General features: G+C 37.3%; 1 long non-coding RNA gene across 1 annotated transcript in view; it reads left to right on the plus strand.

The window, feature by feature from the left end:
• Positions 1-9,129, plus strand: part of LOC149130854 (uncharacterized) — a 9,345-nt gene extending 216 nt beyond the window's left edge. Inside the window, exons 1-2 of the long non-coding RNA XR_016238630.1 lie at positions 1-48; positions 1,871-9,129. The exon at positions 1-48 is cut by the window's left edge and continues 216 nt beyond it. This is a non-coding gene — a long non-coding RNA (uncharacterized LOC149130854). The remainder of the gene's footprint in view (positions 49-1,870) is intronic.
• The last annotated feature ends 3,371 nt before the right edge of the window (positions 9,130-12,500 follow it).

A 12,500-nucleotide genomic window follows, 5' to 3' on the forward strand; every position in this document is an offset into this window, starting at 1 on the left:
TCATTGATGTCCTTGGCTGGTGGTCCGGAGTACCATTTACATATGCAGGTCAGTTGATAAACTCGTTTACATATACGTATGTCTGTATATATATATATATAATTCTCTGAGTGAGGTATAACAGTAGCTGTACGACATCGTGAAGTATATTTGCCATCTAAATGTATATATATATATATATATGTATATATTTATGTGTATATACATATATATATATATAAACGTAGGCGTGACTGTGTGGTAAGAAGCTTGCTTCCAAGCCACAAAGTTCACGGTTCAGTCCCACTATGTGGTGCCTTGCACTATAGCCACAGACCGACCAAAGCCTTGTGAGCGAATCTTGTAGATGGAAAATGAAAGAAGCCAGTCGTATATATATATATATATATATATATATGTGTGTGTGTATGTGTATGTGTGTGTGTTTGTGTTTGTGTGTTTGTGTCTGTGTTTGTCCCCACCACCACTTGACAACCGGTGTTGGTGTGTATACGCTCCCGTAGCTTAGCGGTTCTGCAAAAGAGACCAATACAATAAGAACCAGGTGCCTAAAGAGGTAAGTCCTGGGGTCGAAGCATTCGGCTAAAAATCATTCTTCAAGGTGCTGCCCCAGCATGGCAGCAGTCTAATGACTGAAACAAGTAAAAACTAAAAGACACATATATATATATATATATTTATATATATATGGAGGTGCAATGGCCCAGTGGTTAGGGCAGCGAACTCGCGGTCATAGGATCGCGGTTTCGATTCCCAGACGGGGCGTTGTGAGTGTTTATTGAACGAAAACACCTAAAGCTCCACGAGGCCCCGGCAGGGGATGGTGGCGAACCCTGCTGTACTCTTTCACCACAACTTTCTCTCACTCTTACTTCCGGTTTCTGTTGTGCCTGTAATTCAAAGGGTCAGCCTTGTCACACTGTGTTATGCTGAATATCCCCGAGAACTACGTTAAGGGTAGACTTGTCTGTGGAGTGCTCAGCCACTTGCACGTTAATTTCACGAGCAGGCTGTTCCGTTGATCGGATCAACTGGAACCTTCGACGTCGTAGGCGATGGAGTGCCAACAACATATATATATACATATATATATATATGTATATGAATATATATATATATATATATATATATATATATATATATATATATATATATATATATATATATATAATCTGTCATTGTTTTCATTCAGGGGCTGAGGTCATGCTGGAGCACCACCTTTTAGCATGGTTGGTTCTCTTTTCTGAACAGTTTATGATAAAGTAGCGAGTTTGACGGAGCTGCTTTTCTTTCTGTTTCCTGCGGTGATGTGCATTCATCTGGTATCTCAGATGACAACTTGTCCAGACGCGCTTTGAAAACTACCACAGCTACACCTCACAAATCTCTGAGGCTGTTTTTTTCACAATGTTGAATAGTTGATTGTCTATCTATCTATCTATCTATCTATCTATCTATCTATCTATCTATCTATCTATCTATCTATCTATTTATCTCTATCTATCTATCTCTATCTATCTCTATCTATCTCTATCTATCTATCTATCTATCTATCTATCTATCTATCTATCTATCTATTTATCTATCTATATATCTATCTGTCTATCTGTCTGTCTATGCGTATACTAAATTGAAGTTTGATATTCCGTTGTTTTGATTCTCTGATTTACACTGGTTATTTTCTTCTGAATAAATATATTTCTGGAAACACAAACACACACACACACACACACACACACACACACACACACACACACACACACACACACACACACACACACACATACTCAAGCACATGCGCACACATGTAAACCCACGCTAACAGTCGCTCACTCTCTCAAGCTATTCTCTCTTTCTCTCTCCCTTCTAGGATTGAACTCAATTGTCTTGTATTGCGGACACAACGTCTTGGCCAACTACTTCCCCATCACCTGGATAGTTGAAGCCGTGCACTGGAAGCTGTTGCTAATGGATACGTGGGGAACGGCATTCTGGGTCATCGTTGCCTATATTCTTTTCCGGAAGAAGATTTTCATCTCATTGTAAATTTAAAATAAATATATTAAAAAAAAATCAAATATGGAACGGAAAAAATATAGTAATAAATAACAAGTACCAAAATTCACACTAAGACCTAATTCAAAATACAATGTAATCATCTTTAAAGCTAATAATAATAATAATAATAATAATAATAATAATAATAATAATAATGGTTTCAAATTTTGGCACGAAGCCAACAATTTCGACTTTGCTCTTCATCCCCTCGGGGTCGATCAAATAAATACCAATCGAGCACTGGGGTCGTTGTAATCAATTTGCACCCCCCCCCACCTACCCCACCGAAAAAATTCAGGCCGCGTGCCTTAAGTAGAAAGGATTTTTATTATTATTACTATTTTGGTTTGGCTCAGGCTCGGTCTTATTCCTGGTAGGAATTATATGGATAGCGGGTTACTACTTGTAATTTTAGATATCTCTAAGTTTTCAGCAGTCTTTCAAGTGTTTAGAACCCTCCTGATAATCCTTGCTGTCTCTAAGAGACAAACTTTTTGCAGGAGCTCCACAGGGCATTCTATTCCAACCTCCTTCAGCCATTTGTCTATATCTTTGCTTCCTTTTCTCAACGTACTAATTATTACGGGCACGACTTTACTGTTTTCATGCTCCAAATTCTTCCCATTTAAAATTTTAAGGGATTGTATTTTTGTTGTTGTTGCTTTTCTTCTTTCTTTACGATACCGGAATCAAACGGGCATGATGGATCGATCAATAAGCAACTTAGCTTTTCCTTATCTATAATTGCTATCTCCGGTCTATTATTTCCCAACTTCTTGTCCGCTTGAATAGGAAAGTCCAACAAAATCTTACATTTCTCCGACTCCAGGACTCTTTCAACTCGGTGATTGTACCATGTTTCCAGCTTCAAATCCCCATTTCAGGCACAGTTTCCAGCGTATAACTTTTACAGGCTGGTCGTGCCTCCATTTCTTATACTCTTCCTGAGCCAACTTGGGGCATTCTGCCACAATGTGTACCTCTGTCTCGTTCGACGTTCCACAGGCTCTACATTTTTTTGACACATTCAATCCATATGTATTTTTTCTCAACTTGTTTGTTTTTAGCGCTTGATCTTGGGCTGCTACAATTAGGCACTCTATTGCTTTTTTAATTGCTCCTTTAATTTTGACCAAGCCCAAGATTTTGTTCCACATACGTCTTCAGTGGCTCTCGAGGTTTCTCTTCAATCTGTCTGACGTTCTCTCTTTGTATTTAATTCTTGTCCTTTACTCCTATTACACGCTTCATCACCTGTTCTTTATTCACTGCATATAATAGCTTTTCTATGCTGTTCTGTAAATATTCTCCTAGACATTTTCTTTCCTTCTGTACACATTCTTCTACTACTATTAAGTCTCTTTCACCCTGGTCTCTCCTCAAGTACAGCCGGTTGACATCAGCTTTCGGATGGTGGGTTCCATACATCATCAACAACTTTCTAGTTTTACTGTCAAATTTCTTTATATCGTTTTTGGTCCATTATGATTCATTACGAACATGGGTGCAGGGATATTGTCAAATAAAGAAGGCATAGATGATGACAAGCTACCCGAGTACATGATTGCATTTTATTGGTCGCTCATGGTACAACGAGAAAAAAGTCAAACTCCGCGTGCCTCGATCTCCAAGGGTAAATATTACTTTCAGATTTTGCCACAAGGCCGGCATTCCATATCTGATTAAGGGTACTGCTCTTGAATTTATTGTTTCAATAAAAATTTTTTGAATTCAACCTTGACTGCAATAATTTCTTTTACTCTCCTCGTGCACTCCCTACAGGTCATTTGTTTCATTTCTTCATTTTTTATTTCGTTATTATTATTATTATTATTATTATTATTAACATTATCATTATTATTATTATTATTATTATTATTAACATTATCATTATTATTATTATTATTCAGTAGTTTTATTTTTATAACGTGCTTTCACTTCACTACCGAGCGCAGCTCTGTGCGCCTTGGGTATGTGCTGTGGTTTGCTGTGGTGCTCTTATGTTTACTGTATTGAAAGTGTTTTGCGTAGAATGTGTGCAGTACCCAGTAGTGCAATTTTCTGTATGTTATATATATTTGTAAGTCCTGGTATTTTTGTTATGTATTTGTCTGAATATTTTTTTTATTATACCTAAGGCACCTACTATGATAGGAATTGTTTCTGTTTTTAGATTCCACATTCGAGTTATCTCTATTTCCAGGTCTTTGTATTTTGAAAGTTTTTCCATTTCTTTTAGAGAAACGTTGTCATCTGCTGGTATTGATACATCAATTAGAAAGCATTTTTTTTCTTCATGATCTTTGACAACTATATCTGGTCTATTTGCCTTAATTTCTCTATCTGTGTGTATTGGCATATCCCAGAGTATGGTTGCTTTCTCGTTTTCTGTGACCTTTTCTGGCGTGTGTTTATACCATCTTTTTTCTGTTGTTATTCCATAATGTTGGCATAGCTTCCAGTGTATATAGGTCCCAGCTCTGTCGTGTCTGTGAATATATTCCTTCTTAGCCAGGACTGGGCAGCCAGAGATAATATGATTTATTGTTTCTTGTCGATCTCCACATATTCTACAGTTACTTGTTATATTTCTTTTCATTATGTGTTTTTGGTAATTTCTGGTGGGGAGGCTTTGGTCTTGTGCAGCAATTAAAAATCCTTTATTATTATTATTATTATTATTATTATTATTATTATTATTGTTATTATTATTATTATTATCACCACCACCACCACCACCATCATAATCATCATCATCATTGCTATTATTATTATTGAAGGATTTTGAGGGGTTCAGCGGGAGAACCTTTCCTTGTTTACAGGGGATGTAGTTTCGAATCACACAGGTAGCGGTTCGACTTTTTTCTGTCCAAAGACCTTTTAAGATAATCAGCTGGCAGAATCGTCAGAACGTCGGGCAAAATGCATGGTGCCCATCTTTACGTTCTGAGTTCAAATTCGACCGAGGTCGAATTTAGCTTTCATCCTTTCGGGATCGATAAATTAAGTACCAGTCAATTACTAAGATCGATGTGATAGATTTACCCCCTCTCCCCAATTTCAAACCTTGTGTCTATAGTAGAAAGGATTATTATTATTATTATTATTATTATTATTATTATTATTATTATTATTATTAAACGCAGCAGGCTGTCAGAATCGTTATAGAGAGTAAAATGTTTAGTAGCATTTCATCTGCCTTTACGTTCTGAGTTCAAACTCCGCCAAGGTCGACTTTGTCTTTCATCCTTTCGGGGTCGATAAAATAATTACCAGTTGAGCACTAGGGTCGATGAAATCAACCTAACCCCTTCCCTGAAATTGCCGGCTTTGTGGCAAAACCTGAAAACAATATTTACCCTTGAAGTTCGAGGGTAGATTGTCATCATCTATGTCTTCTTTATCTGACAATATCCCAGTACCCATGTTCGTAATCAATCATAAATCAACATCTTTAAAGTTTCTCAATCATATTAATCACATTATATGCTTATGTTTTAGAAATATCTCACTTTCGCGCTTTCTCTCGCAATTTATCGTTCATAAATCGTCTCATTCATTTCTCTCCCGTTCTTCATCTTTCAGTCTCTTTCCCATTTTCCTACTCTCTCTTCCTCTCTTTCCCCCTCTTTCTCTCTATATATATGTACACACACACACACACACACACACACACACACACACACACACACACACACACACACACACACACACACACACACACACACACATATATATATATATATTGATATGTGTATATATAAGTATATGCAAATATATATATATATACATACATACATACATAAGATGTCCCCATAGGAAAAATCAAGGGGAGTTAGGTCTGGGGACCTCGAACACCAATTTTCCACCTCGTCTGTCAATCCATCTGTTGGCGTAATTAACATTTTAAAAATTTCTGACATGGCTCTAAAATAAAAAAATAATCATTATTTTATGGATATTTATCACATTTACTGAGTGGAGGCGTAATGGCCCAGTGGTTAGGGCAGCGGATTCGCGATCACAGGATCGCGGTTTCGATTCCCAGACTGGGCGTTGTGACTGTTTATTGAGCGAAAACACCTAAAGCTCCACGAGGCTCCGGCAGGGGATGGTGGCGAACCCTGCTGTACTCTTCCACCACAACTTTCTCTCACTCTTACTTCCTGTTTCTGTTGTACCTGTATTTTAAAGGGGTCAGCCTTGTCACACCGTGTCGCGCTTAATTCCCCGAGAACTACGTTAAGGGTAGACGTGTCTGTGGAGTGCTCAGCCACTTGCACGTTAATTGCACGAGCAGGCTGTTCCGTTGATCGGATCGACTGGAACCCTCGACGTCGTAAGCGACGGAGTGCCAACACACATCACATTTACTTACAAGAAATAACAAATATGAAGATGTTATGGCAGAGTGCGATTTTACTGGTAGGTCACTTTTGCATCACCCTGTATATAACGATGAAAAGAAAACAATACCAAATTTAAAATAACACTTCCGATTTCACTACTTAGTAATAAATATGTTAATCTTTATAATGAGGGAAGACACATAATTGTATCCCACACACCAGGCATTATAAATTTAAGAAAAAAAAAAAAGACCCGCAAGATACTCGAAAATAAATGTCACTTGATTAAGTTTGAAAGTGTATTCGAACTTGGCCAATAAATAATTCGAATGTAAATGGTTTGTAACGCCGGAAGTTCACTAATCACCTCTCAAATATAACCAATTAATAGTTTACAACATGACCTGCTGTAAGTGAAACGTTGACTGAGCATATCAAAATAATGTCTACATGCAGCATGTGTTGGAGGAAATGCATTCGGACCTGATACTTTAAGTAGAAGAATGTAAATGCGCGGAACATGTATATAAAGCACGATTATATACATGGCTACAAAAATTCATAAAATGGATGGAGATATACGAAGGATTGCTTTGGTAGAATATGTGTCGCATGTACGAAAAATGTTGGTTCAAGTCACACTAACAACCTCCGACCCATTCCATCTACGGTAAGGGTTCTCAACAATTTTTTTATATTTATGGACCCCTTTGGTTAGTATTTTACTCTGGTGTAAAATGTTAGAGAAAGAAACCCTTCATTTTCTTGCAATACATACCAATACATACATTTAAAGCAAAACCTTTTCAGGGGTTCTTCGCATACTATAGCGGATCCCCAAATTACCATATTTTATGGACCCTCAGGAACTATATGGGCCCCGGTTGAGAACCACTGGTGTAAGGGTACTTTTAATCCAATAGTTAAACATTATTATTTGTAGCAGTGGTTCTCAACCATTTTTGCCTATGGACACCTTTGTTTATAGATGTTTTCGATCTAGTTTGGATTCTTTGCCATCAAATTTGACTTCTTTGGAATCAAATTTGAATTCTTTGCTATCAAATTTGATTGCAAAGAATCCAAACTAGATCGAAAACATCTATGTTATTTTATTCTGGTGGACCTCTTCATAGCCATTCGATGTTGAAAAACTAGTTTTATAGAAACTTCTTTAAAAATTTCCTATTTTGTTTATTTCACATTCACTCATGGAGGTTGAACTACGTAAAATGTTCGAGAAAGAAACCTGTTTCTTGCAATAAATAGATGAAAAGCAAAATATTTTCATGGATCCTTTATATACAATTGTAGAGCCCCAATTCACTATTTTGGTTGCGTGGACCGCACAAAATCTTATATTGACCCCCAGAGGTCATAGTGATCCCGTTTGCAAACCAATGATTCATAGTCTTATCTACATTGAGGTCTACCGTTAAAATGATTTATATACATATATGTTTATGCATATATATATATATATATATACATATATATTCTTGTGCATATCTATATGTGTATATATATGTATGTATGCATATATAGTTTTCACTCTTTTTAATTCATGTCTCGTTTTCTTCGTCTTCTAAACACACTCAATTCACTAAGCGTCGGCTTCATTAAAAAAACTTTCTCTCCCATGCTTCATTCTCTCTCTCTTTTTCACCCATCTCTCCTTGTCCGTCTCGCTTTCTTTCTCTTCTTCCTTTCTATCCCAGTCTCTCTCTCTCTTTCTCTCTCTTTCTTCCTTCCTCTACCTGCATTCATTTTCTCACCTTCCAGTCTTTCTTTTTTTAGGCCACCTTTTCTCTTTCTCCTGTATTCCCCTACTTCCCATTCCATTCTTCTCTCTCTCTCACTCTCCTTCACCCTCTCTCTCACTCTCCTTCACCCTCTCTCTCACTCTCCTTCACCCTCTCTCTCACTCTCCTTCACCCTCTCTCTCACTCTCCTTCACCCTCTCTCTCACTCTCCTTCACCCTCTCTCTCACTCTCCTTCACCCTCTCTCTCACTCTCCTTCACCCTCACTCTCCTTCACCCTCTCTCTCACTCTCCTTCACCCTCTCTCTCACTCTCCTTCACCCTCTCTCTCACTCTCCTTCACCCTCTCACGACACCCCCTTTTTCTCCGCCCGTCCATCTTATACTTTCTCTCTCACACATCTTTTTACCATTACACCGCTTTCTGTCTTTCTCTCTTCACCCCTTCCTTCCTTCACCTCTCTCATTATGACCTTCTAGCCCTTCTCCCACGTCTCTCCTTCCCTTTATACCTCTTTCTATCTGCTTCTCTCTCTCTTTCTCGCAACTGACTCTTCTAAACCTCGTATTATCTCCTCTCTCTCTCTCTCTCTCTCTCTCTCTTCCTCTCGTCTGTCTTTCACTTACCCTTCAGTCTCTCTCCCCCTCTCTCTCTCAGTTGCCTTCTCTATTTCTCTTCCACGTCTCTGTCTCACATCTACTCCATCTTTGTCTTCCCTCTCCCTTTCTCGTGCCTTTTTCTCTTACCCTTCAGCCTCTCTCTCTCTCTCTGTCACTTCTATTTCTTCCCCACGTCTCTCTCTCCCATCTACTCTATTTTCATCTTCTCTGACCTTCCCTCTCTCTGTGTCTGTCTCTCTGACTCCCACTCGCCCCACCCTCATCTCGCTTTTTAATGTTCTTTTTATATATTTCTTTCATTCGTTTTGTCAAATAAAGCTAAAGCACAAATTAAACATTTTCAAAGAATTTTCTTTCATTGATTGCTGAGATGACAATGTTGTTAAGAAGCGTATTGAAGTCACGGAATGCCCGGTTCGATTCCAGTGCATGACGCTTTGGGAAAATGCTGGATTGGGCAATATATGCCTTTAACGAAATAATCAACCAAGAAACATTAAATACAATGTTTTACGATTAAATTCAATCCCAAACGAACAGACCATAAAATTTTCTTGACCAAGGAATAGCTGCGGGATAATAAACACTCACAACGCACGGTATTAAACACACCTACACAAACATCTACACATGCATATACATACCTGACGACTGACATGCGTGAAGTGCGGGCTGGCCAGTGTCAACACACACACACACACACACATCTGCACATGCATATACATACCTGACGACCTGATTTTTTTTAAATTAAAAAAAAAAAATTTTATTAACCACACAGAGTCGAAACACAGAGCGGACAGCACAAGGACAGACAAAACATAAAAGTAGGGAAAAAATAAAATCGAATGAAAAGAATGGTAATGATAAATGAAAAGGTGGAATGACGTCTACTCGAACCCCAAACTCCAGTTAACGTCATTGAACGTTTTTAGAAAAAAAAAAAAAATTTTAACACGTGTTATTTTATTTTTGTCTCTTTCTCTTTGCTGCTTGTGTTATATACTCAGTCGACAACAGACATGCGTGAAGTGCATTTTGGCCAGTGTCAATACGAAATTTTATTTTCATTTCCATTGAAACAATACACATTTACGAGTTAATAATTATCGCAGCAGTTGCAAGGTAAAATATAAAATTCTTTGTCTCTCTGTAATAATTATTGTGGTATTTTCCGTTAAATTAGCAGTTCCATACATGTGCTATTTCGTTCATTTGCTTATATTTCGTTAATTTACACTGCATACAAAAATACGGACATACTATATACATACAACTGCATATTGATTAATGTATTGGGTTGTCCGGAAAGCTCGTGCCGATTTATGGTAGCTTACCTTTCGACTTACTTGCCATGAAACCACCTCAATTCTAGGAAGAGGTTATTTTCAAGTTAAATGAGAGATGGAGACGCATTGTGTAACAAAATGGTTCATATTTGGTTGATTAAAAATGTAATGGAAAGTATTTATTGATCTTTTTTTTTTCCTTTAAAAATCGGCACGAACTTTCCCGGACAACCCAATATATTTTTTTCAATGTTCATAATTTTTTGTTTACAATATTGAAAAAATATGCCACCAAAGAAAAGACGATTGCTGAAAACCGAAGGCGTGTGTCTCAACAGGGAAAGGAGATGAGACTTTCTCAGGGTCAGCAGATGCATGCTGCAGCACGTCAAATGGAGTCTCAAGAGAGAAAGGAGATGAGATTTTCCCAAGATCAGCTAAGGCATGCTGCAATACTTAATGCTGAGTCATTAGAACAACGTTTAGCACGCTATATTAAACAGATGTCCAATACAATATAGCTCTCAGAAATAGACCATAGGCAAATTCGTTCTTCACAACACCAGGAGCTGCTTTCAGATATGATCCATCCCAGTCTTATAAAAACGATAATTCTGTACAAATTGGTGTGCTACACTCAAATTGTCGTTTCTGCAAAGCTTTCAAATTTCCAAATGAAACTAGTGGCATGTGCTGCTCAGGCGGTAAGGTAAGATTGCCAGCACTACCAGCTCCTCCTCAACCTCTTTCGACAGTCCTACATAATTGTGATCTGATGGAGCTCCCTGGCTTTTCAACGATCTTAATGTTGAATTTGGTCTCCTTCAGAGCTTTCCAAGATCTCCGAGCTAGTTCTCCATGGGTTGTAGCCTCTACAAACACCACTCTTTGATATTTGTCGGCCTTGTACCGTGTGTTTACCCTGTTTTCTTTATCACAAACTCTCAGTATCTTATTCCAGTCTTTACGTTGATCCTCCGCAAAATCCCAAATTTTATATTGATTTGCGGGAGCAACTGGTTTCTCGAAGGCACGTACTGTCGTGAATTGCTCGAAATGTGGAGTAGTTAAACAGCCGACAACTAATGACGGATCGTTCTTTAAGTTACTTGTCTTGTTTTCCATTTGATTCTCTCGTTGTTCGCAAAAAAAGTTTGTTATCGTATTTTATGTTGTTTTTCGTATTTCGGATTTCTTGTTTTCGTATTTCATGTTGTTTACGTTTTGTGACGACTTGTACACATATATACATACATATATATGTCAGTATGCACATATATGTATGTATATATGCCTATATATATATTTTATTTACATTAGATATGAATTTTATTTATATTATATATATATATGTGTGTATACACATACATAAATACTTACATACATTCACACTCATATTTACACACGTAAGTGTGTTATATATGTATATGTATATATATATATATATATATATATATATATACAATTTTTGTTCATCCCTGAGCGCGGATCAAGTCAGTGTATGTTTATGTGGCATAAAAAGAAATAGCTTTATTAGTAGATTTAACTGTCCATGAGGTGTTTGCAGGAAAGAAGATGAAGTTACAGAATAAGCAGTGGGAGAATAGGAGAACAAATAGAAAAAAATAAACGGCAAAAATGGGAAAGAAAACCAGAGTAAAGTAGATACTTTTCTGATTGTACAGATCACACTCGATTTGTAGAATCTTGGTAGATGCACTATTTTGTCTTCGTAAATGAAAAGCAGGACAAAATGATTATCTCTTTCTACAGCAGGCACAAGGTCTGAACGTTTGTGGGGTGGTTACTTACCTTGACCTCAGTACTCAATTTATATATATATTTTTTATCAATCTCGAAACAATGAATGGTAGAACCGACCTCGGTGACACTTTAGCTCAGAACGTAAAGCCGGAAGATTTGCCACTAAGCATTTTGTCCGGTGCGCTAACGATGCTGCCAGTTTGCTATCAAGAAGAAACAGAAACAAGGTTCGAGATTAAAAATACAAATATCTGAAAGAAGACATAATGAAACATGAGAAAAAAAAAGGGAAAAAATCATTTGGTTTAACCCACCGTATAACGTGAATATAAACACGAATATAGGAATTCGAGGTCCATGTTAAAAATTAATTTCCAAACTACAAAAAGCACAATTGTTTTAAAGCACAAATAACGTAAAACAAAACTACTTTTGTCTGGACAGCATTTTTTGTCAGATTCACATCAGATTATGTCAAAGTAGTCTCCATCCGACACACAGTAGAAACGTAGTGTCATTCTTAAATCTTATACCACAGTTTAAGACATACATCTAACCTATATCCGCCCGAAGGTTAACAGAAACACAACAATATCGATCCTGGATTTTGCACGACAATTTAAGAAATATGTCAAGTCAATTCACCTGAGAACCAGC

This window comes from Octopus bimaculoides, chromosome 27 (assembly GCF_046866305.1).
Source record: "Octopus bimaculoides isolate indiv1 chromosome 27, ASM4686630v1, whole genome shotgun sequence".
NCBI classification, from domain to species: domain Eukaryota; kingdom Metazoa; phylum Mollusca; class Cephalopoda; order Octopoda; family Octopodidae; genus Octopus; species Octopus bimaculoides.